A 25183-nucleotide genomic window follows, 5' to 3' on the forward strand; every position below is an offset into this window, starting at 1 on the left:
GTGTATTTGATGTCCATATTCAGAGAGATATCAAGAGGAAAACTAAAGATTGGTGAAACCCTCAATCGCTTGGTGGATGGAAGGACGAATGGAGCTAATGGAAAGACAATGGCCAAGGTGACAATTCAATTAATGAGAGATCACACACAACGGACCAATACAAGGTCGATGATGTTGAATTCCCCTGGAAGGAAAGAATAGGAAGAGAATCAACCTCCTTGTTTAATTGAGTTGCAAGATCAATTCAAACAAGATTTGCTTGATGGAACAGTCAAACAAGATTTGACTCTCACAAAGTACATTGATCAAAGGATGGCGTATCTACCCTCCAAATTTAATTTAAACCTAAGTGACAAGGTTTGAATCCGAATTCGAGTTCGTTGATCATACAATTCAAATGAAATTCAGCAAGGGTAAAAATTCAAAAAAAATCAACATTAAATTTAACGTATATAAATTAATTTATTTTTAAATATAACTAATGTATCCACAAAATTGTCAAAATAGTTTGACTATGCCAAATAATTGAACTAAAAAACTCAATATTATTTTAAAATAAAATAATATTATTATAAACAACAATATTATATTAAAAATCATAATATTTGGATGAAGTTTGGAAAGGGAAAAAATTTGCTGAAATTCGAACCCTCCTCCATCGTTCCTTGGTAATCTATCCCTGGACGATCTTCTCAACACCAGTAAGAGGATCTAATATGGAATTCGCACAGACAGAGGCCCACGACTCAGCGTTTTCTTCTGTGTCCGATAGAAGAGTAGTGTGTTTCGTCACAAGATCACATTGTTGTTTTCTAAAGGAGTCCAGGTCTCCAAGCTGATCGATGACCATGTCAAAGTGTTTCGTTATGTCTGTTGTTTCTGATAGGAGAGTAACAGAACAAGTGGAGATGGTGGATGTGTTGGATTCAACCTATAGTTTGACTGCTACGATAGTCTTAGAGAGTTCAAGAACAGTAACTCTTAGATCCCAATTATTAGCTTTTGCCTTCATCAACCTGTCAAAGAGTCTCTAGTATGTAAGCGGAGGTGCTGGATTGTTTGTTTCTCAAGATAGCAGTTATGGTACCTGGGAAAGGCTCAAAGGATCCCATTTGAAGCTAAATGCAGAGTGCTGGCCGTAGCAGCAAGAAGAAGCCACCAGGTATCCACTACAGTCATGTATTCAAGCCGTCGTTACCAATAAAGGCCGCAAGGAACAACAATTCGGGCCAACCAGGGAATAACACCGTCGGTCGAGCAGAGAGTCGACAGTTGTAAGCTGGCAGCTGAAAAGGATTAGGAGCCAACGTAGTGATGGTCGTAGTGCGAGAGAAGGAACAAAACCAGGGATAAAACACGGCCACGCAAGGGTAGCCACCGACAGAGACACATGGGCAACGTAAGGGCAACCACCAACAAGTGCGAGCAAGGTCAATGCTCCAAATGTGAGCAAGGAGAGGTGCACGAGCAAGGTGAGCAACCATCGATGTCGGAAAACCTGCCCTAGTTTGGAACACGATGCCAGTAAAACCAGTCCAAACAAAGAACAAACAAGAGAAAAGAACAAACACGAGAAAAGATGGATGCCACACCAAAACAAAAAAGAAGGGAACCCTTGCTAGTAAAGATCGAGCACAAGTAGATGCACGTCACGCAAGAGAAAAACCAGGACCATCGAGGGTCGACGCATGGGAGACATCGCGGGAGAATTGCATCAATTACCTTTTCTTTAGGTTGTGCTATTGATTGAAGTGTTTGTCCTCTCTACAGAAGGTTTGCAGCTAAACGTTGTTCTTTTTGGGGCAGCTGAGGGTTTGATATAAATTTTTTGCATAACAATATTAGAGCGAGACTGCAAATGTAAGAAATAACAATATGAAATAATTTGACTTTGAAGTTTCAGATAAAGATAGCAATATTTATTTACAGCCCAGATTGTATCAACAAGACCATTCTTCATGAGATTCATAGTCTTGTTTCTGATCTGCATGACTTGAGGCCACATTGGTTGAGAGTGCAGCGATCATAGTGCAGAGGAAGAGGGAGAATCACGTGGGCCTCATTTTGACTATGAGTCAGGTTGAACTTGTGTAGGAAAATTCCGTTCTAAAGCGGCGTAGATTAATACAAGTGAACACATTAAAGAAATAAGTTTGAAACAGATGTGAACTGTACAAATCAAATATGATTGCATTAATAATTGGACCAAAATTCTTTAGAAGAATTCTTCCAAACACTACTACCAAGTGTTGAATAATGCAGGAGGATTCTTCAAAGCATTTTTAAATCCTATCATAGTGCATAAATCTACATTGGATTTGTTTACCGCATAGAGTAAATGGATTAATGCACACAGACAATGAACAAGAACAGCAACAATAGTACTCCCTTTATTATTCGCATACACCAAGAGATTACATACAGAGCATAAGATAAGATGCTTTACAATGATCCCAGATGGGGTATAAATACTTCCCGCCGAACCTTCCCAAAGGGGTCCATCGGCTACATAATAATCCTAATATGTCTGTCGGCTACACAATCTTTACCGACAACATGAACCTGTCGGCTACACAATCTTTAACGACAATATGAGCCCATCGGCTACACAATTTCTACCGACATCATCCCCCCCAAAAGAAAAGTTGTCTCCGAACGACAATTACAAAATACAATTACAACATATCCAGGACAAATTGACAAAACAGAATACACTAACTGGTCTCCAAATTATGTTACATCTGCAGCCTTTGCAAACACAATACTGTCTCCTTTAGTCAAGCTGACCTTGATAGCCACCTGTGCTGCCAACTTTGGGTAAACTGAGCCAAGTGTCACTGTATGCCTTCAACTGGATGATCAACTCCTCCCGAGCTCTCTATACATCCACCAAGACAGCCTCATGTCCAACACCTACTCCAAGTGCCTTTGGTACACAAACACATCATGCTTGCAACAGCTCTAGGTCTCATCAATTGGTCACGCTTCCCACGATTGATAACCGCAACGACTAGGGATCTAGGGGGCAACCAGCAGGGCCCCTCGCCACCATGACCAAATTAGCACTTTCAAAGCCATAGAAAACACCATTTTTGTCATTTTCTTCCGATTCCACACTCTCTGGCAATTGCTGATGTTTTACTACCTGTTTTATGTCTTTCCCTTGCCTTCGGCATCATATATTACTCATTCTGAACTATTTCAATCTGTCGTCATTTTTTTAATTTTATTTTAGGCTCCTTCCTTTGCTCATCTGTTGTCTCTGATTTGTTCTGCCTCTATAATGTGTCATATTCACCTCTTGCTTTAAGATGCATCCATGGAAGGTTACAACATCAGCCATGGGAATTGACAGCTCATTCTACGGGATTTAAAACACCTACTTCCGAACTTATAGAGACCTCCACAGAAGCATAGAGAAGACCATCCACGGGAATAATGAACAAGGTGCGGTGAAAAAAACAACTGCACGGGAATTAGAAAGCATTCCGCATAATACAGTGTCCGTGGGGGAGAAAAGTTTAAGCCGCCGGAAAAAATACCGTCGCAGGCATAAAGCTGCGGAATAACAAGATACCCCGCGGAGTTAAGGCAACCCATGGAGAGGAAGCCCACAGAAGAAAACGAAAGCGGTCCGGGGAGAAAGCATAAGTGCCCACGGAAAACAACAAACGCCCATGGGAAACAAGATAGACGGGGTGGCCGCACAAAGAAAACAAAGGCATCTATGGCAAAAAATATAACAAAAGACATCTGCGGAGGAAAGATAGTCCGCCGAGAAGGAAACAAAGGCGTGGGAAGAAGTTTGTCCTGCGAAAAAAGACTCTGCCACAACCTCGTCCATGGACCCACCTGCGGAAAGCTCTATCCACGGGGGTGGTTGCCTGCGGGACCTCCCTATTCACTTGCTTTTTTTCTTTTTTTCTTTTTCCCTTTTTTTTCCCTTTTTTTTTCAATTTTTTTTTTTCCAATTACAACAAACTCAATTTTCCCTCTAGACTTCGCCATTCTAAGATGACGAAGGAATCATTCTGACGACTTCATTCCGTGACGACGTGGGAGTCTTCCTGGCATGGTACATCTTTAGCTTGGAACCATTGACTGCCTGAGATACTTGTCTGTTTAAAGTCCCCAATTTTATTGCTCCATTGTCACCTACCTCCCGGATCTAGTATGGTCCGACCCATCTGACCTTAAACTTTCTTGGTTTGATCTCATTTCGTCCGTCATACTTCAACACCAACAGCCCTGGCTGAAACTTGTTGAGTTGCCGATGTTTATCACGCCATGCGTTGCATCTGTTTTGTGTCACCTTTGTAGCCCATTGTGCCTGCAATTTCGTCGACTACCATCCCTTGCCGTCAATAACTGTATTCTTGATTTTAGAACCTTCACTCTATATTGCGGAAGTTTTTATTAAGCCTATTCTCTTTGTTTCCTATGTAGACCGTGTGATGTGTTTTCGTTGCTACCAGCACCCTTCTAATATATCAGTGGTTTGTTGTAACATTTTCTTTTTGCACAGTCGTACGGTGGGATCTTTTCTTTTTCTGGGTTCGTACTGTATGTTCTTCCCCTTAGCTTCAACCGTAACTGCCTTTCCTTCTTCCACTTCTCTATATTTCTTCGAACATTCATTTTCCTCTCCTTTCTCACCTTCGTCCACCCTTAACATATTACAACTTGAAAAAAGTTCGTAGTCCTCTATCTGCCAGTGGTAAAGGCCGTTGACCGAATCCAAATCGTCATCTGTTGATCCTCCTTCCAACTACAAAATTCCCTCTTGATCCAGTTCCATACGCTGCCTCCCTTCATCTTCCTCTTTAGAATCTGATGACAAAGCTTCTTCTCCCACCATCTGAGTGTGCAAATCAATGACGAATTTTCTCCCTTTGCTTTCGAGCGATAAAGTGTTTCTCTTCCAGTCGTGTTTGACTCTGGCTTAAATAAGCCATCCACGGCCCAGAATGGCGTCGTATCCTTTTCTCTTCAGCGAGACCACAACAAAGTCAAGCAGGAATGGCTATGTGCCAATTATCATTAGTTGTGCCATCAAGACACCAAGAGGTTTAATGCCATGTTGGTTCGTTGTCAACAATTGAAAAGTAGGTGGCCACAACGTCAGTTGTCCCAACCTCTTCTAGGTATCCTCAGGTAAGACATTCACACTGGACCCTCCGTTAACAATTGTGTACGCCAGCACACTTCCAAGAATCCCCATCTCGACGACCGTCGAATGTCATCCGGATGCGAGGGCTAGCAACATTGGGTCTTCTCCACTGGCGGCAATTTTCGTCCCTCTTCCTGGTTCTCCTGGTAACTTAATAGCTGGCGTGATATGTGTGAGTGTCGATCGGAGCTGAGGCATTGTGATCAACAGATCATTGATTTTGACAAGTACCTCCGTTTGTAGTATCTGTCGTACAATGTGTTGTTCCACACAGTTTCTTAGTGAGGTGCTCGCAGTGTCCTTCAACTAAGATGTCTCCGCCTGTGTTGCTTTCTCGATTTCCTTCCGTACTTCTTCCAGCCTCTTCTTTTCCTCCGCGAGGTCGGGGTATAATTTTGCTTTTTTTCGTGTGATTACCAACACCTCTTCATCCATCCCGACAGTGATCAGATTTACTCCAGACTTCGGACACTTGGCATCTTCATGATTATCGGGTGTACACCATCTACATAACAATTTCGGTGTATTCGCCGTTGTACAGTCTCGAGCGAAGTGGCCCCACAAATTGCATGCGCGGCATTGAACTATCAGTCGGCCGTTAGCATCGTACTGAATTCGACTCCTCCCGCGATTATTGGTGTTGCCGTTGTTGTTTTGACAGCGCCGATTATTTTTGTATCCTCCTGACGTGGAACCCTCCGTGCTTGTGTTCCCGCTCCCTCCAGACGCAAAAGCCTCCTATGCCAAGAACACCTGTTGAGGTCCTCTGGTTTTCATGTTGAAGGGGTATTCTTTTGTGGAATGTCTCACGTTCTGACAAATGTCACAGAGCTGGTTCTTTGGACAGCAGCCCTTTGTGTGACCTTCTTCCTTACATTTCGTGCACCATAGTTCGCTTCCCTTTGTTTCTTTCTGCATGTTCTTGAATTCCTTCATCATTTGGATCATGTCCTTCTACAGGGCTCGGACCTTTTTGCTGCTATTTCCCTCATCGCTGCTTTCTTCTTCCGAGGATGCATCGTCGTCTAACTCAGAGGAGCTACTCTTCTTCTTTTTCGTCTTTTGCTCACTTTCCAGGTTCAGTGCCCGATTGTACGCTTCAATGTATGACGACAGTGGCACAATCTTCAGTTTCTTTCACAATTTCGGGTGTAGGCCTTCAATGAACCACTTTTTCTGTAATCCATCAGCTGGCTTATTCTCCATTTTGTTGATCAAGTCCATCAACTTCCTGGCATAGACTCGGACTGTTTCATTTTTCCCTTGTTTTGTATTATATATCTCTGCTACAATTGTTTACCGTACAGGTAAAGTAAATGAACGCACACAGAAAGTAACAGCAGAACAGTAGCATAATATTCGCAATAGTAGATTCATCATCCATTACAATGATCCCAGACGGGATATAAATACTACTGCCGAACCTTCCCGAAGGAGTCCGTCGGCCACAATTATTCTATCCGTTACAAACTATTTACCGCCGGACCGTCGGCTACGGAATACCGAAACACCGCCGGACTGTCGGCTACAGAATATAGAAACATCGCCGGACCGTCGGCTACAAAAACACCGCCGGACCGTCAGCTACAGAAACATCGCCGGACCGTCGGCTACAGGAACACCACCGGACCGTCGGCTACGGAACACAAAATACCGCCGAAACCATCCAGTCGGCTAACACCATCCCCCCCAAAAAGAAAAGTCGTCTCCTGACGACTAACAATATCTGAGACAAATTAGCAAAAAATACATTTACAGAGTGACTACAACAAGAGAAATCTGCTTTCGACACATTAGTGTCACCTTCGTCCCATGCCTATAGCCTCTGCTAACACAACACTGTCTCCTCAAGCTAACCTTGATAGCCACCTGTGCTGCTTTCTCTGTTTTCAATTCCTCGGTACCCTAAGCCAAGTGTCGCTGCACTGCCTCCAACCAAATGATCAGCTCCTCCCGAGCTCTCTACGCATCCACCAAGACAGCCTCACAGCCAACACCTGCTCCCACTGCCTCTGGTACACAGAAAGTCCATGCCTGCAGCAACTTCAACTCTTCTCAACTGGTCAGACTCCCACGACTGATATCCGCCATGACTGGGGGTCCAGGGGGCAACTTCGAAACCTACACAAAAATGCAAAGAACACACCATTATCTGCCAATTCTGCACTCTTTCTGGCAACCACGGATGTGTCCCCTTTCCTTTGGCATCATCTGTCACTCATTCTGAACAACTTGATTTTGTCGTCGTTTCTTTTTTTTTTTTTTTTTTTTGTTTTTTTAATTTTATTTTATCCTTTAGCATGCCCGTCTGTCTTACACTCTGTGCACCACAGCTCACTGCCTTTGGGCTCCTTCTGCATGTTTTTAAATTCCTTCATCATGCGAACCATATCCTTCTGTAGGGCACGAACCTTCTTGTTGTTGCCTTCGTTGTCGCTACTATCATCTCCGGCAGGCTCGTCGTCATCAGAATCAGAGGAGCTAGTTTTCTTCTTCTTTGTCTTCTGCTCACTTTCAAGGTCCAGTACTCTGTTATAAGCATCCACATATGATGACGGTGGCACGATTTTCATTTTTCTCCGCAACTGCGAGCGTAGGCCGTCCACAAACCACCTTTTCTGCAATCCGTCCGCCGGCTTGCTTTCCATTTTGTTTATTAAATCTTTTAATCTCCTGGCATAGACGCGGACAGTTTCGTGCTTCCCTTGCTTGGTATTGAAAATTTCCGTGACAATTTCATTATCATCCCGTAAGAGTTTAAATTCCGCCAAAAACTCCTTTTTAATGTTATCCCATGTATCCAGCTTCTGCGGATCCATATCTGAAAACCAATCAATCGCGACACCCCGTAGGGTTGCCGGAAATTGCCTGGCCCATTCGTCGGCATCTGTGATTCCATTTGCCCGCCAGATCGTCTCACATGTCTTACAATGTCGGAGGGGGTCGACTGTACCATTGCCCTCAAATTTTGGTAACTTTTCTTTGGGTCCCGCCATAACTCTGGAGGTCTACACTCCTACAGTGGTCGGCACTCCCACACCGGCAGTCTGCACTCCCACACCGGAGGTGTCGACAGCTGCAACCCTTGGTGAAGACGGAGGATCCTCCAAAATTGTTTCCCGCGGAAGTCTATCCTAGACGAAGAGGTCACTCCACGCTCATGCTCCGTCGGCACCGCGAGCCGTGCGAGTTGATGCTCTCCCGTCTGAATTTTCTTCCCTTGGCGAACACAAATTCAAGAACTCCTCCCGTGCTTCTTCCACCAATTCCACCCGCTGCCGAGTCTCCTCCAACAATTCCTCCGCACTTCGGTTTCCGTCGGCAATCCTTTGAAATCTTTGTCAGCGTTCGGCTCGCTGTGCTAGAATTAAATTCTCTTGCGCAATACGGATTCCATCTTTTCCCTTCACCTTATTCCGATCCTTGTTAAGCTGATTTGGCATTAATCTTCATTCCTCCCACCTTCCAGATTCATAAGGCAACGGCACCAAATGTTTACCGTATAGGTAAAGTAAATGAACGCACACAGAAAGTAACAGCAGAACAGTAGCATAATATTCGCAATAGTAGATTCATCATCCATTACAATGATCCCAGACGGGATATAAATACTACTGCCGAACCTTCCCGAAGGAGTCCGTCGGCCACAATTATTCTATCCGTTACAAACTATTTACCGCCGGACCGTCGGCTACAGAATACCGAAACACCGCCGGCGTCAGCTACAGAATATAGAAACATCGCCGGACCGTCGGCTACAGAAACACCACCGGATCGTCGGCTACAGAAACATCGTCAGACCGTCGGCTACAGGAACACCACCGGACCGTCGGCTACGGAACACAAAATACCGCCGAAACCATCCAGTCGGCTAACAACAATTTCGTTGTCGTCATGGAGAAATTGAAATTCCGCAGTAAACTCCTTGAGGTCGTCCCAAGTGGTTAATTTCTAGGGATCTGCATCAGCGAACCAATCAATTGCAACACCTTGTAGGGTTGCCGAAAACTGCCAAACCCATTCGTTTGTATCAGTTATGCCATTCGCCCTCCAGATCGTTTCGCATGCTTTACAGTGTCGGATCGGATCGGTCGTACCATCGCCATCAAACTTTGGCAGCTTTTCCTTTGGTCCCGCCATCACTACTGGATTTTGTGCACCGGCGTTGTTCGGTCCTGCAACACTGGCACTGTTCACTCCCACGCTGGCGCTTTGTACTCCCACACCGATGGTTTGCACTCCCACACCGGCGATCTACACTCCGACACTGGCGATCTGCACTCCCACACCATTGATCTACACTCCCACACCGACGGTCTGCTCTCCCACACCAACGGTCTCCACAACTGCAAACCTTGGTGAAGAAGGATCTTCTGAAGTTGTCCCTTCCAAAAGTGTATCCCGGACGAAGAGCTTACTCCACGCTCTTGCTCCCTCGGCACTCCGAGCTGTGCGAGTCAATTCTCTTCCCTCTGGATTCTCTTCCGTCGGCGAATACAAATTCAAAAACTCCTCCCTTGCTTCTTCCACCAATTCCACCTGCTGTCGAGTCTCCTTCAACAATTCTTCCGTGTCTCTGTGTCCGTCGGCAATCTTCTGGAACCTCCTGCGTTCAGCTTGCTGTGCCAAAATTAAATTTTCTTGCGCAATACATATTCCATCTTTCCCCTTTATCTTATTTCGATCATTGTTAAGCTGATTTGGCATTAAGCTTCATTCCTCCCTCCTTCTAGGTTCATTGAGCAACGGCGCCAAATGTTTACCGCATAGAGTAAACGGATTAATGCACACAGACAATGAACAAGAACAACAACAGCAGTACTCCCTTTATTATTTGCATACGCCAAGAGATTACATACACAACATAAGATAAGATGCTTTACAATGATCCCAAAAGGGGTATAAATACTTCCTGCCGAACCTTCCCGAAGGAGTCATTCGGCTACATAATAATCCTAATCTGTCTGTCGGCTACACAATCTTTACCGACAACATGAACTCGTTGGCTACACAATCTTTACCGACAACATGAGCCCATCGGCTACACAGTTTCTACCGACAACAAGATTTGTACATTCACTATGGACTAATTCTGAAAGTGTGCAAGTATTTTCTGAAATTAGAAAGGCCATTAGTGAAGCATCCAGAACCAACTTATTGATGCATTATGGATTGAGAGCTTTCAAACGATGAGGAAATGTTCAGAACTTGAACTGATATTGTGTACAGGTAAGAATGCACACAAGAATCACCGTCATGATATATTCAACTATGCAAGAGTATAAATTCTTACAAATATTTATTTCATCAAACAACTACTACAGTGGAACACTTCCATTAAGTAATAAATTTAGCAGATATATAACAATAACAACATGAATATCTGTGGAAGTTAAATAGCCCAAAGACTGTCCTATCATATCCAAGGCAACTTATTTTATAAAGTAGAGGTGCACAACAATTTTATAATGTTGCAAGAATTCAATCTGTATATCCAATTGCCAAACGATAGATATATTAGTTATGTTGATCAGTTTTCTGGATTAGATTGTGTGGAGATTTTTGTCATCAACGTTTCGAATCACACTACGTGATCCATCATCAGGATGAGAGAGCAGGAGATGTCAAATGAAGTAAGTAGCAGATTTAGAAAAGACTCACCATATATAGGAGAACAGGAAAAGAAAAGAAAGCACCAACCCCAAAGTTAAAACAGAAAACATAATAAATAAATAAAACTATATAAAAACAAAACAAGACAATAGGGGGGGGAAAGACTAAAACCAAAGTCAACCCACAAGAAAAAGTTAAAAAAGAGATGAAAAGAAATGAATAAAGAATAAAGAAATTAAAAATTAAAAATTAAAAATAAAAATAAAAATAAAACATAAATAAATTATTAATGAAGACCAAGACAACCAAAGCCAAAAAAAAAAAAAAAAAAAAGTTATATAAATGTATATATATATATACAAGAATACAAACAAAGATATATAAATATGTATATATATATAAATATATATATATATATATATATATATATATATATATAAATGCATATATGCAACACTATATATAAATATAATTGAAAATATCAGAGCAACTAAGATATTTTCACTTATATTTATATATAGTGTTGCATATATGCATTTATATATATAGATATACATATATATATAGATATATATATATATATATTTATATATATATACATATTTATATATCTTTGTTTGTATTCTTGTATATATATATATATATACATTTATATAACTTTTTTTTTTTTTGGCTTTGGTTGTCTTGGTCTTCGTTAATAATTTATTTATGTTTTATTTTTATTTTTATTTTTAATTTTTAATTTTTAATTTCTTTATTCTTTATTCATTTCTTTTCATCTCTTTTTTAACTTTTTCTTGTGGGTTGACTTTTGTTTTAGTCTTTCCCCCCCCTATTGTCTTGTTTTGTTTTTATATAGTTTTATTTATTTATTATGTTTTCTGTTTTAACTTTGGGGTTGGTGCTTTCTTTTCTTTTCCTGTTCTCCTATATATGGTGAGTCTTTTCTAAATCTGCTACTTACTTCATTTGACATCTCCTGCTCTCTCATCCTGATGATGGATCACGTAGTGTGATTCGAAACGTTGATGACAAAAATCTCCACACAATCTAATCCAGAAAACTGATCAGCATAACTAAGATGGATTGTGGAAATCTGATCGCATTAATTGATAGATATATTTATTGAAAGATGAAGGGAGTGTCTATATTTCCGAAGCATTACATTGAACAAGCTGCTAAATAACGATGACATCACCATTTCGCAATGAGAAGATTCAGAGGGTTGTGGAATGATATGACCCTAAATTTGAAGACTAATTATTGAATGTGACATACTATTGAAAGTACCAAGATTAATAAAATATCTTCATGTTAATCAAAGTGATGAATACATAAAGGAAATTGTTTACTAATCTAGAAAGATATGAGAATTAGAGATCTTGTCCTTCAACATGAGAACAAATGTATAAACTCTATGTATTCATGCGATGTTGAGTATAGAATGCCATGGAACACATATACACAATGATATTGCCCAATTTCAACACTAGTTCCATCCATTCAAGATAACAATAAAACCTCGAACGTTAGTGTAACACAGTATAAAGAAGAACAATTATCGACATAGATTTACTTGAATGTTTCACTCCCCTAATTTTCAAATTACTCAATACTATCTACTATATGTTAGCCAAGCCAGAAACATTTACCTCTATAACTCAGTTTTGCTACAAAATACGATACGGGTTCTCTAGGAATCGAGCCGTATGGAGGAATAAAAAATACATTAAGTCCTTCCTCACTGTTCATAGAACTCCTTTGGCTTGGCTTAATTCTTCAAACTTGACAGAAGCATTGTAATTGAAACTTCATTATAAAAGTTGGTGGGTTTGAGGAAATTTAGATTTGATATCCCTGCGAGGAGATAGAACTAGAGAAAGGATGGTGTCTAATTCATTCACATTACTAAGGTGTGAAAAAAAATTACTTACAAAGTCAAAAGATAAGTTGGTGTGAACATAATAATCACAAACAAATCGACCAAACTAGCCAAAGATGAATGAATACAACTACTAGTTATATTATATAAACAAGTTAGTAATATGAGTCAACCCAAAGATGATTCTCAATAAGAGATTAAGAAATGACAGAAGGCATGATAATAAGGCCTATCAAGAAAGAATTGACCATAGATACGGAAGACAGGACCATATAGAATGAGATTTAGAAGAAAAGAGCAATTTAAGACAATGCATTCAGAAATGGCATACAAAGTATTGAAACAAAATTAAAGTGGAAGTCACCACCGTGGGAGATCTATTGGGAAAGAAATCGATAAGGATTCATAAAGGAATGAGATATAAAGGATCAAAGGCCATGTCATGGAATTAAAATGGACAAACCCTAACATTGAAACATGGCCAACCAATCCTTTGATCAATCAAAGCAGCTACTAAGAGATCGATTCGGGGGGAGAGTTATTCAGCACGCAGAGGAAAAAGAAGACAATTTGTTTAAGTTGATTCATTCCGCCCAATCCATGACCAACAAAAATGCTTTGTTCATTGGGAAAGTGAACTATTATGTTGATGTCAGTTTGTACAAATACATCGATTGGAGTATCAAAGCCTTAGAAGACCAAGCCCCACCAATTAATTCAAGCACAAATTGAGGTACAAATGACTATCGAGTATGAAGGAATATGTGAACATTTATTTGTGAATAGCTTATAAGGGTATGGAACATATGTTTTTAAATATGATTTTATATGTGTACCAATGAATATAGATGTTTTTAAATTGATAAATTATTATATATGAGAACTAATGTAGGTGTTCCTCATTGATAATTTAATAATTAATTTGATAAATAGCTTATAAGACTATAATTCTATATATAAATATATGAGATTTGTAGAGGATAATAAATATTAGTGATTTATATTCTTTAGGAGTATATATATTTAAATTAGATAATTATCTATCTTAGATCGGATTGATGCAAAATTATTATTCTTGAGTATTATAGTAGTTTCTCTCTTTTTATTTTATTTTACTTTGAAAGCTATGTGCCTTGACCTTTTCCTCTAAGAATGTTATTATAGGAAGAGAGAGATTGAGATAAAGAGGGAGTCTGACATTTCATTAACCTTGAAAAAGAGGGAGTAAATAGATGGTATGATTCAGTCAACTTTCGGATCTCGATCATATTGATTCAGAGGGAGTAAACCATGTTGTGATGGATTCCCCAGTGATCACTAAATTATAATAGTCAAGAGGACCGTGCTTCATGAATATACCTCAAGAATGTGTTTTTTAATGGGCCTACCCCCTGTATACATCATCAGAAAGTGACATAATGAAGGTACGGCTCTGATACCACTAATGACGGTATGCTCTGATACCACTGACGAAGATACGCACTGATACTACTGACGAAGGGCCACACCACCCTTACCAACTCACAACCAAGAATGCAACAATATGGAGATAAAGAGAGAATTAATGCTTCCCAAGAAATTTTATTAAATTTGAAAATCCTTAGCAATTACAATAACATTTCTACAAGATCTCTCAAGATCCAATCCAAACCCAAGCTAGCCCAGATCCACACTCTACTAGAAACCTCTGAGATCTCAACTTGTGCTCGCAAGCCACCAAGCAACCTCCTTGTTTCTAAACCACAGCCACTAGCTCTTCTCACAAACCTAATCCAAGATCCAAGCGTAAACTGCCTCACGTTCGGCGCTCTGTCTACACACTCACAAGTCCACCACAATCCTGCTGTAAATTGCCTCACATTCGTCGCTCTGTCCACAGACTCAAGAAAACTCACTCTTCACTTTCTCCTCTTTCTCTTTCACACCTTCCAGCTTTCACAGATTCAAGCTTTTCCTTCCAAAGCTTCTACTTCTCAAGCTTCTACTTCTCAAGCTTCTCCTTCTCAAGCTTCCACTTCTCAAGCTACTCCTTGAGCTTTCACCTTCTTCTCGAGTTTCTACTCCTCAAGCTTCTCCTTGAGCTTGATTTAGAAATGCTCAAATGCCTTGCTTAAATAGGCACTTACCACACCATGCATGACTTATCCACAACCTTCTACAACTTCCACAACTTCCACAACCTTCTACAACTTCCACAACTTTCTACAATATTCATAACTTTCTAGAATTCTACCCACACACCTCGATAAATGGAATGACAACCTTTATTTTTATTTTTTATTTTTATTTTTTCCAATTTTTTTTTTTCAATTTTTTTTTTTTTTTTTTTTTTTCCCAATAATTTTCCTATGCAAGATGCTCCTGCATCAGACTCCCCCGATAGATAGAAAAGTGTGTCCCACACTTAAACGCCAAAAGAAAGATCTTCCACCATCTTCATCTTCACCAAAGGCTTCCACCTCAATAGAGACAACAAAACCACCATGCAAATCCTCCACACCAGCATCTCAACCATCCAATCAACATGCTCATTCCCAGGAACAAACTGAACATAATGCTTCATTGCCGAACTCCCATTCACATCAACAACTAGTGAATCCATACCAGCAATAACAAGCTCCACATCAGCAACCACATGTAGATTTCCATCAACACATGCCAAACTCTCAACACCAGCAACTTCATTGCTCACAACAAGATGCTCTGCAATACATAACTCACCTCCAACAACTGGATCATCCACGACCGAGTGCTCCACAATCTCCATGTCAAATTCAACCAATTGATCATGAAAACCAACCTCTGTCCCAGCATCAACAACATTAGGAATATCTTTAACAACAACCTCTAGTTGCTCTGCAAGTTCTGCATCAAACTCCATAATCTGATCAACAAAACCATCCTCTTCCACCTTGACCTTCTTAGCTTGATCAGCCAATCTAGCATCCAATCGAGAAATCATCTTAGAAAAATTCCTCTCCACTATATCATGGATTTTGGCAATCATCTTAAGGTCCAATCCTCTTGGAGCCATCTCCCAAGATCTTCGTAAAACCTCTGCAACAAATCCTTCCCACGCTCCTTGTGACAACCAAATTGTTTGCAAGTCAGATCGCAACCTGCCACCTCACACGAACAATCAGGAACCACATCACAAGTCTAGGACAACGGATCTGCAATCCACAAGCTCTCCACAATCATGCCTCAACAAGTTCAGTCTTCCATCTCCGCATCAATCGATCAATCTGCATGTCCTCCCAAGGTCCTGGTGCAAACTGCCTCAACTTCGGCGATCTGTTTACACGCTTAGCAACTCCCACTCTAATAAACTTCACCCAACCAAGGTCCTGGTACAAACTGCCTCACACTTCGGCGATCTATTTGTACACTCAGGAACTCCTACTCTGATAAACTTCACCCAACCAAAGTCCTGGTACAAACTGCCTCACACTTCGGCGATCTGCTTGTACACTCAGGAACTCCTGCTCTGATACCACTAATGAAGGTACGGCTCTGATACCACTAATGGCGGTATGCTCTGATACCACTGACGAAAAGCCACACCACCCTTACCAACTCACAACCAAGAATGCAACAATATGGAGATAAAGAGAGAATAAATGCTTCCCAAGAAATTTTATTAAATTTGAAAATCCTTAGCAATTACAATAACATTTCTACAAGATCTCTCAAGATCCAATCCAAACCCAAGCTAGCCCAGATCCACACTCTGGTAAAAACCTTTGAGATCTCAACTTGTGCTCGCAAGCCACCAAGCAACCTCCTTGTTTCTAAACCGCAGCCACTAGCTCTTCTCACAAACCTAATCCAAGATTCAAGCGTAAACTACCTCACGTTCGGCGCTCTGTCTACACACTCACAAGTCCACCACAATCCTGCTGTAAACTGCATCACATTCGGCGCTCTCTCCACAGACTCAGGAAAACTCACTCTTCACTTTCTCCTCTTTCTCTTTCACACCTTCCAGCTTTCACACATTCAAGCTTTTCCTTCCAAAGCTTCTACTTCTCGAGCTTCTACTTCTCAAGCTACTCCTCCTCAAGCATCCACTTCTCAAGCTACTCCTTGAGCTTTCACCTTCTTCTCGAGCTTCTACTCCTCAAGCTTCTCCTTGACCTTGATTTAGAAATGCTCATATGCCTTGCTTAAATAGGCACTTACCACCCCATGCATGACTTATCCACAACCTTCTAGAATTCCTCCACAACCTTCTACAACTTCCACAACTTCCACAACCTTCTACAACTTCCACAACTTTCTACAATATTCATAACTTTCTAGAATTCTACCCACACACCTCGATAAATGGAATGACAACCATTTTTATTTTTTATTTTTTTTCCAATAATTTTCCCATGCAAGATGCTCCTATATCATGACGACTTCTAAATCATGTCACTTGTATTTACAAAAGTTACTGTGAGAAAATTTGAGTTGTTGTGAGACATTAATGAAGTGTTTTAAGAATTCATTTGAACAATCTACGAGTCTCTTCTTGATGAATGGAACTTCACGTATGAGTTGTAGAGTCATTCAAGTGGCACAATCATACTTAATCAAGATATTAGCGTATTGCGGACGAGTTTGATAAAATTTAAGGACATGTTCGCTTCTACTGTTAAACTAAATGAATGTTTGGACCTTCAATGGACGAAAAGAGCAAGTTGGAACTTCAAAAGGAGTTGTCATATTTGATACAAAATTGTTCAACAACATAAGAATGAGTGGAAATTTTACATTGTGGGGATAATAATAGTCAGTGTTCCATTCCCACTTGAACCTTATTTAGAGGGGACATGTTCCATTGTCAAATAATCTAAAAAGACAATTTCTGAATCTTCATGTGCAAATAAGTGTTTTTATCTTTTACATTTATCTACTCTTTGTAGTCTCTCTTATTTGTAATTCTATATGTTAGTAAACAGATTTGTCCTCTCGAAAACAACTTCACAATCAAATCTTGAATGCCCAAATGAGAAGACAAACGTAACTAATAGTTGAGTCACTTGTAGTTGTATGTGCAAGTACTATCTGAGTTCTATTATGAAGGCTCAGCTCCCTTCTTCAGATTTACAACGAATTAAATGCAGATTATGTCTTTAACCTGAAGACACAAAGGTTATTAACACCCACACATAAACATGAAATGAGTGTGGTTATCAAATTTATGGATTAAACATAATGAGAAAGATCAGCAAACAACCTTAAGAATGTTTATCAAACCCTTCTCATGACAGGAAAAATAAGATAAGTTATATATTGTATTCTGCAAAACATGTGTGTGCCAACCATACGATTACACACAGCATATACTTGATACAATAATGGAGGAAGATGTTCAGAACATTAAAAAGGAAACCATACGATTAATCCTTAATTAGAAAAGTAAACATACAGACCATATGATCTGCTATACAGGCTCTTCTTTATTGCTGAATAAAACAAAATGATCACACAATCATTCAGTGCCCTGCCATGACAATAAAAAAATGCACAAACATAAAACAACTCTCCCCTATTCCCTTTTACAAACATAAATGTCTTCTTCCCTACAGCAGACTTGCAGACCGGGAAAAAAAGACCCCCCTTAACATTCTAAACTCTTCCAAATATATAGTCTCCTTTGAGAAAGCTTATTCAGTTTCTTTTGTAACTGAAACTTTAGAACTTCTTGTTACCCATTTTCAACTTCCTCTACCTTTTTATGCTTCATAAACATTATTCTTATGAATATAAGAATAAATAAATCTGTCAAATTAAGGTCATATGGAATTTGGGCAGGTGGCATATGCTGCTGATGAGATGCTGTAATGATTTCATAATTGTCATTCACAGTTTTGATAGTTCACGCCAATGCTCATAACGTTTAATCTGTAATTTATCTGACAAAACCGTTTGGAGAGGATGTATAAGACATATCTGAAAATCAGCTCAATCCAACGGTTAGATTGAAATCTATGCCCCCCAAAACATGCCTCACTTTTCTGGTATTATTTTGTGACTGTCATGGATAAATTTGATAGTACTCCACTCAAACGCCCATAATTTTTGATCCGCAATGAATCTCGCAACGCTGTTTGGAGAGGTTTTGGAAAATTAGGTCTCTTCAAACATATCCAAAAATCAAAATGATCCAATGGTGGGATTGGGACATATGGCCCCCGCACTGAAACTGATATTTCTGTCATCATTTTGTAATTGTCATAGATAATTTTGACACTGTTGTAGTCAAACATGTAACTTTTGATCCATTGAGAATCTGGAAAAAAATGGTTTGGAGAGGATTTAGAGAACTAGGTTTTCTCAATTATATCCAAAATTTAGCTCAATCCAATGGTTGGATTAAAAGTTATGATACTCGCACTGAGACCCTTTTTTTCTGTCAGAAAATCTGTAGTTACAAGTTGCTGCTGTTAAAAATTGGACAGTTTGAACCTACAAACTTGAACTTTGAACTTGAACTTGGTGGTTCAAGTTTAAGTTCAATATGACAACTTGCCAACCTGAACTTTCAAACCGAGATGAGTATGAACTGTCTGAAAACTTGAATTGGCTGAACCTTTTGATCCGGTTTACCCTTGAACCATTGGACTACTTGTGACTTCATATCTGAATCTGCACCAACACTTTGAACTTTGCAGTGCAAGGTTCAAGTTCAACGACGCATAGTGTGGCATATATACATAACCTTCAAGTCTGCAAATATGAATTATGAAATTGCACCTCCAAACCGATGAACTTGAACTTTGAACTTTGAACTTGAACTTTGCGGTTCAAGTTTCAAGTTCAATATGAACTTCAGGCTGTTGATCTGTTTTGATAGGCTTGTACTATAACATCAATATCTTTTACATCTAATAAAATTTTGCCAATCGCTCCAGTGAGAAGTTGGAAAATTTGTCTCTCAACAACATATCCAAAATGGAGAGAAATCCAACGGTTGAATTTGGAGATATTGCCCCCACACCAAGACTGTCATTTTGAAATTCGAACTTGGAACCTTGAACTTCTACAACTAAATCTGAACTTTGAATTTGAACTCTTGAACATATGGATCTACATTTCGAACTTTCAACTTTCAACTTCGAGGCTCAAGTTCAAGTTCAACAAGATTCTAAAACACTGCTTATTCATAAATCAAACTTTACAAATGCATCATTAGTAACAAAAACCAATAGAAAGCTTAAACAATTTTAGAATCTTTCCCTACCAGGCTGATTTTCAAAATTTGAAACTTGTATGCCGAAAACATGCTTACCCTATACATACTATAAGGGTTATTTACCTTGATCTTTTCCTTTATGTTTGAGGATATTCTACAGGAAAAGAAGGTTGGTACTTTACATATGCTGCCAAATATTGTGCAGACTCAATCTAATGATAGTAGCTCCAAAGACCCTGATGATCAAGATGGATAACGTGAGGCTCTTAAAGCAAACATCTTTGATGATTGAGATTATGAGAGTCTTCTACATTAAGAGAGAGTATGACACTTCTTCTAAGGCGACACAGGAGCTTAGAAGATTGATAGTCAAAGGGAGTCTAGAAATACATGTGTGTAACTGCATGATTTTGATGGGCCCACTCCTATGTATATCATGAGGAAGTGATGACTTATCACCGAAAAATTAGATATCAGATTCAGAGGGAGTCTGACAAGAATCCTTGGGGAAGAGAGTCTCTAAAGGAGTAACTACTAAACCTAACTTCCCAGGATCATTGTTTAGAGGGATAATATTTTGAGGTGCAATTCTTTGTGAATGATATCTTCTCTATGAGAAGTTATAAGTGAAATCCTCTGTAATTCATTCTTCTCTATGAGAGAAAATTAAGGTGAAAGCTCTTGTATCACCCTCTGACTGTGTTCATGGTGGTTACTATCTCACATATGATATGTAATGAAAGGTGACCATCCTTCATTGACATATATAAACAGAAGGTAATCATTATAAGATGACGATCTTATAAATGGTAGACCTGTTATCATGACAGACTTCATTAAATTGTTGTCCAAAAGTGTTGGAAGTCATGATAACGAACAAACGAAAGGAAACCATTGTAAGGTGGCGATCTTATAAATGTAAGACCTGTTATCATGGTTCTTTGGGCCAGATTTTGCCAAACGCCATGATAACCAACTCATCATGGTTCTTTGGGCTGGATTTTGCTGGACACCATGATAACCAACTTGTTATTGTTCTTTGGGCCAGATCTTGTCGGACACCATGACATAGTTATTATTATAGTCCACATTTAAGGTGGTGTTTAAGCTTATATTAAAGTTATGGAATTTGTTTCAATTGTGTGTTATAAAAGGTGAGATGATATCTCTTCATATACTTCAGAGCATAATGTGTTCTATATCAATCCTCCCTAACTAAGAGGGAGTGTTAAAGTTGTAGCTTTAGTCGGATTGATTCGATCCAATATACATTATTGTTATTGGTAATCATCATTTCCTATATACTTATCCATGTTAATAATATAAATTATTATTGCATATTATATATATATATATATATATATATATATATATATATATATATATATATATATATATATATATATATATATTGTTATACATATTATTATTATTCATGTTAATATAATATTATTTAAATGATGATTACACCATAGAGACATGTCTCTTCATGAGACATGTCCTCTCCTCTCATATTTATATGAGATCCAAATCTACATTTGGAGATCATCAATAACAATGGCTATGATTCTACAATTGCAGAAATGATCTTAGAAATTAATAATCAGGTCCTCTTTCTATGAATTATTGAAGATGTCATTTCAAAAAAAATGGGCAATATGGTATCGCATATTTGCCTAATCAATATGTCTTCGAGTAATACAATTTTCTTACAATTGGTTATCAAATTGTTTATTGGCTTGCTTTATTCCCTTGCGTTTATTGCTAATAGATATCCTTTATTGAGCTAAACATTTGATGGCATCCCAGACATCAGGCAAACTCCCAAATGTATATTCTCCTCAATTGCTGCTTATATATCATACTGACAAAGATATTATTTGTTTTTATCACTGCTTAACAGTCTAGTACAACAATAATAATTGCTTCAATACAATATTGTAGATATCAGAAATTTCCAGTTGATGATAGGCACTATCTTTCATTTTATCATTCTTAGGCATAATAGCGTTGCATCTTTATACTCTAAAACAATGGCACTTTCTTCAATTTCGTACTCCCTATATTTTAACCTCAATAGCAATGGCACCTTTGTATAGGATCAGACATGTCTTCATATGATATCTCCACTATAGGCTTCAATGTTGTCGGTAAAATCTATATTGTATAGCCAACGGATAGATTAGAACTGAAAGGTTGCGTGACGGTTGAGTCACCCCTTCTGACAGATATATGTACTTGAACAAAAAGCAAACATTTGGCATCAATCATACCGAATATTGTAGTATCTTTTGTATACATTCGAATAATAAAAGGAATACTTCTATGTTACATGTTCTTGTCTATTGTCTGAATGCATTAATAAACCGTTTATCCTGTACAGTAAACATTTGGCGCCATTGCCTATGAGGACCAGGTGCTATGAATGTTGAACACAGAGAATAAAGATAGAAATAAGAATCCGGAAGATGACAGCATACGTGTGGCACGGGAAATATTAAACCGCACATAGCAAAGTGACCGGAGGCACGGACTCCAACAACTTGCCGAAAGGTACGGCAGCAGTGTCATAGGAGGTGACCACGGTACCACGGGACCACTAACAAACGGAGTGCAGTCACCAAGTCTATCAAGGGAGAGGTTGATAGAAGAAGCCTTAGAAAGGCGAAGGGTGATTGAAGGAACAAAGGAAGAATTGGCAAACTAGAGTACACCAAGGGGGAATCCAGATTGAAAGGAAAGGACCAACACGGCTCGGAGTGTCGAAGGAACACGAGCGTGGGGTGAACTCTTCGTCCTTGATACACCTAACGAACAAATACAGTTTGGTCGAAACAACCAAGTCCTTGAGGAAGCCTTTACGCCACTCAAAAACGTAGGTGTCCATAACATGGGTGTTCAGAGCAGTACGAGAGCACAAAACAATGTGGGTACTAACAGCAGCGCACAACAAAAGAAAGAAAGGGTACCAATGGCCGGTCTAAAGGAAAAGTTACCAAAGTTCGACAAGAATGGCACGGCTAACCCAATCTGACACTGCAAAAGTTGCGAAACGATTTGGACAGCGAATGGAGAAAACGAACAGGACCAATGGGCAAGGCAATTTCCAGCCACCTTACGAGGTGTAGTAATCGATTGGTTTTCTGACACCGATCCGGCAAAGCTAACCACATGGAAAAACACAAAGAAGGAATTTATTACAGAGTTTCAACTGCTACAAGACGACAACAAGATAGTAGCAAAAATCTACAGCACTTAACAAGGAAGAAATGAAACAGTCCATGTATATGCTAGAAAACTAAAAGAATTAGTATATAAAATGAAAAGTAAGCCAGCAGACAGGCTGAAAAAGAGATGGTTCATAGGAGGACTACGCCGGAGTTAAAAAGGAAAATGAAAATTGTATTGCCATCGTCGTACACTGAAGCGTACAATCGAGCAATGGACTTAGAGAGTGAACAGAAAACAAAAAAGAAGAAAAGCAAATCATCCAAGTCGGATGAATCCTCTTCTGAGGATAGCAGTAGTGATGAAAAAGGCAATAAGAAGGTTCGAGCCCTCCAAAAGAATATGATCAGGATGATGAAAAAGAATATGAAGAAAGGGAATAGCCAAACCAAAGAAAACAAGCTATGGTGCACAGAATGCAAGACACAAGGTCACACTAAGGGATCCTGTCTGAAGAATCAATTCTGTGATATCTATCAAATCGTGGGACATTCCACAAAGGAATACCCGTTCAATATGAAAAAAAGAGGGCATCAACAAGTGCTCCTGACACAGGAAGCATCCACTTCAGGAGGGAACAGAAACACAAACAATGACAATGCCACCTCGGGTGGGTACGGAGACAACAAAAGGGGGCAAAACAACAACACCAACAACAACAATAACAATAATAACAAGGGCCGCAGTCGGATTCAGTATGATGCGAACGGCCAACCGATGGTTCAATGTCGGGCATGCAACTTGTGGGGCCACTTTGCACGAAACTGTACAACGAGGAACACACTGCAGTTCTTATGTAGATGGTGTGGTCCTGGAGACCATGAAGATGCCAAGTGCCCGAAATCGAAATCAAGAGTGAATTTGATCAACATCGAATCGGGAACGGACGAAGAGGAAGTCCTAGCAATTACAAGTAAACAGGCAAAGCTATACCCAGACTCGACGAAAGAAAATAAGAGACTAGAAGAAGCACGGGCAGAAATTGAGAAGGTGATGTAGATAGAGAAATCACAAATGGAGAAGGGGGACACTGCAGGTACCTCAATGAGGAACTACACAGAACAGAATATCATAAGGTGAATATTACAAACTGAAGTGCCAATAAAATTAACTGATTTGATCCTCACAATGCCCCAACTATGAATGGCACTCACAAACATGGCTCTGGCTGCTAAACTACTAGAAGAACTTAGGAAGGAGAAGGGAAGTGGAACAAGTGCAACAGACCCAATGCTGCTAGCCCTCACATCAGGAAGGCATCTGACGGTCGTAGAAAAGGGTATATTGGGAATGATCCTCTCAGACACAATTGTGGACAGAGGTCCGGGGGTAAATGTACTACCAAAAGATACCTGGAAGAAGTTGGGACAGCCGACGTTGTGGCCACCCACGTTCCAATTGCTAACTGCAGACTAACATGGCATTAAGCCTCTAGGGATCCTGATGGCACAACCAATAACTATTGGAACACAGTCGTTCCTACTCGACTTTGTAGTCATTTCGCTAAAAAGAAGGGGATATGACACCATTCTTGGACAAGGATGGCTCGTACAAGCAAAGGTTAAACATAACTAGAAGAAGAATACACTATCAATGGTGAGCAAAGGACGAAGATTTATTATTGATTTACACACACACACACACACAAATGGTGGGAGAAGAAGCCAGATCGTCCGATTTAGAAGGAGAGGACGAAGGAAAGAAGAGAATGGAACTAAATGGAGTGTTGAGATTAGGAGGGTCGAATGATGACGACCTAGACTCGGTGAACAGCCTATTCCACTGGCAAATGGAGGATTACAAGCTCTTTCCGAGCTGTAATATGTTAAGGGTCAACAAAGGTGAGAAATGAGAGGAAAATGAATGTCCGAAGGAATACAGAGAAGCAGAAGAAAGAAAGGCAGTTACAGCGGAAGTTGAAGGGAAGAACATACCGTACGAACCCAAAAAAAAAAAAAAAAGATTCCACCGTATGGTACACGATAAACGAATCGCGCAGAAAGAAAATGTTATGCCGCAGCACAAATTTAGTAGAAAGCAACCGGTGGCAAGGAAAACACATATGGTCCACACAAAAAACAAAGAGGAAGGGCTTAATAAAAACTTA

The 25183-nt window shown here is 39.6% G+C and overlaps 2 protein-coding genes across 2 annotated transcripts in view; both read right to left on the reverse strand.

Annotated features, from left to right (window-relative positions):
• The window catches only part of LOC149564401 (uncharacterized), a 95867-nt gene extending 71626 nt beyond the window's left edge, over window positions 1–24241 (reverse strand). The window contains exon 1 of the mRNA XM_089827456.1: window positions 23743–24241. The gene's annotated coding sequence lies outside the window, so the exon portion shown is untranslated. The remainder of the gene's footprint in view (window positions 1–23742) is intronic.
• LOC149564400 (damage-control phosphatase At2g17340-like) overlaps window positions 1–25183 on the reverse strand; it is a 238791-nt gene that overhangs the window by 154106 nt on the left and 59502 nt on the right. The window lies entirely within an intron of this gene.

The sequence above is a fragment of the Cupressus sempervirens genome, chromosome 4, assembly GCF_028749045.1.
Source record: "Cupressus sempervirens isolate cs-2001-9-10 chromosome 4, ASM2874904v1, whole genome shotgun sequence".
In the NCBI taxonomy this organism is placed as follows: Eukaryota; Viridiplantae; Streptophyta; class Pinopsida; order Cupressales; family Cupressaceae; genus Cupressus; species Cupressus sempervirens.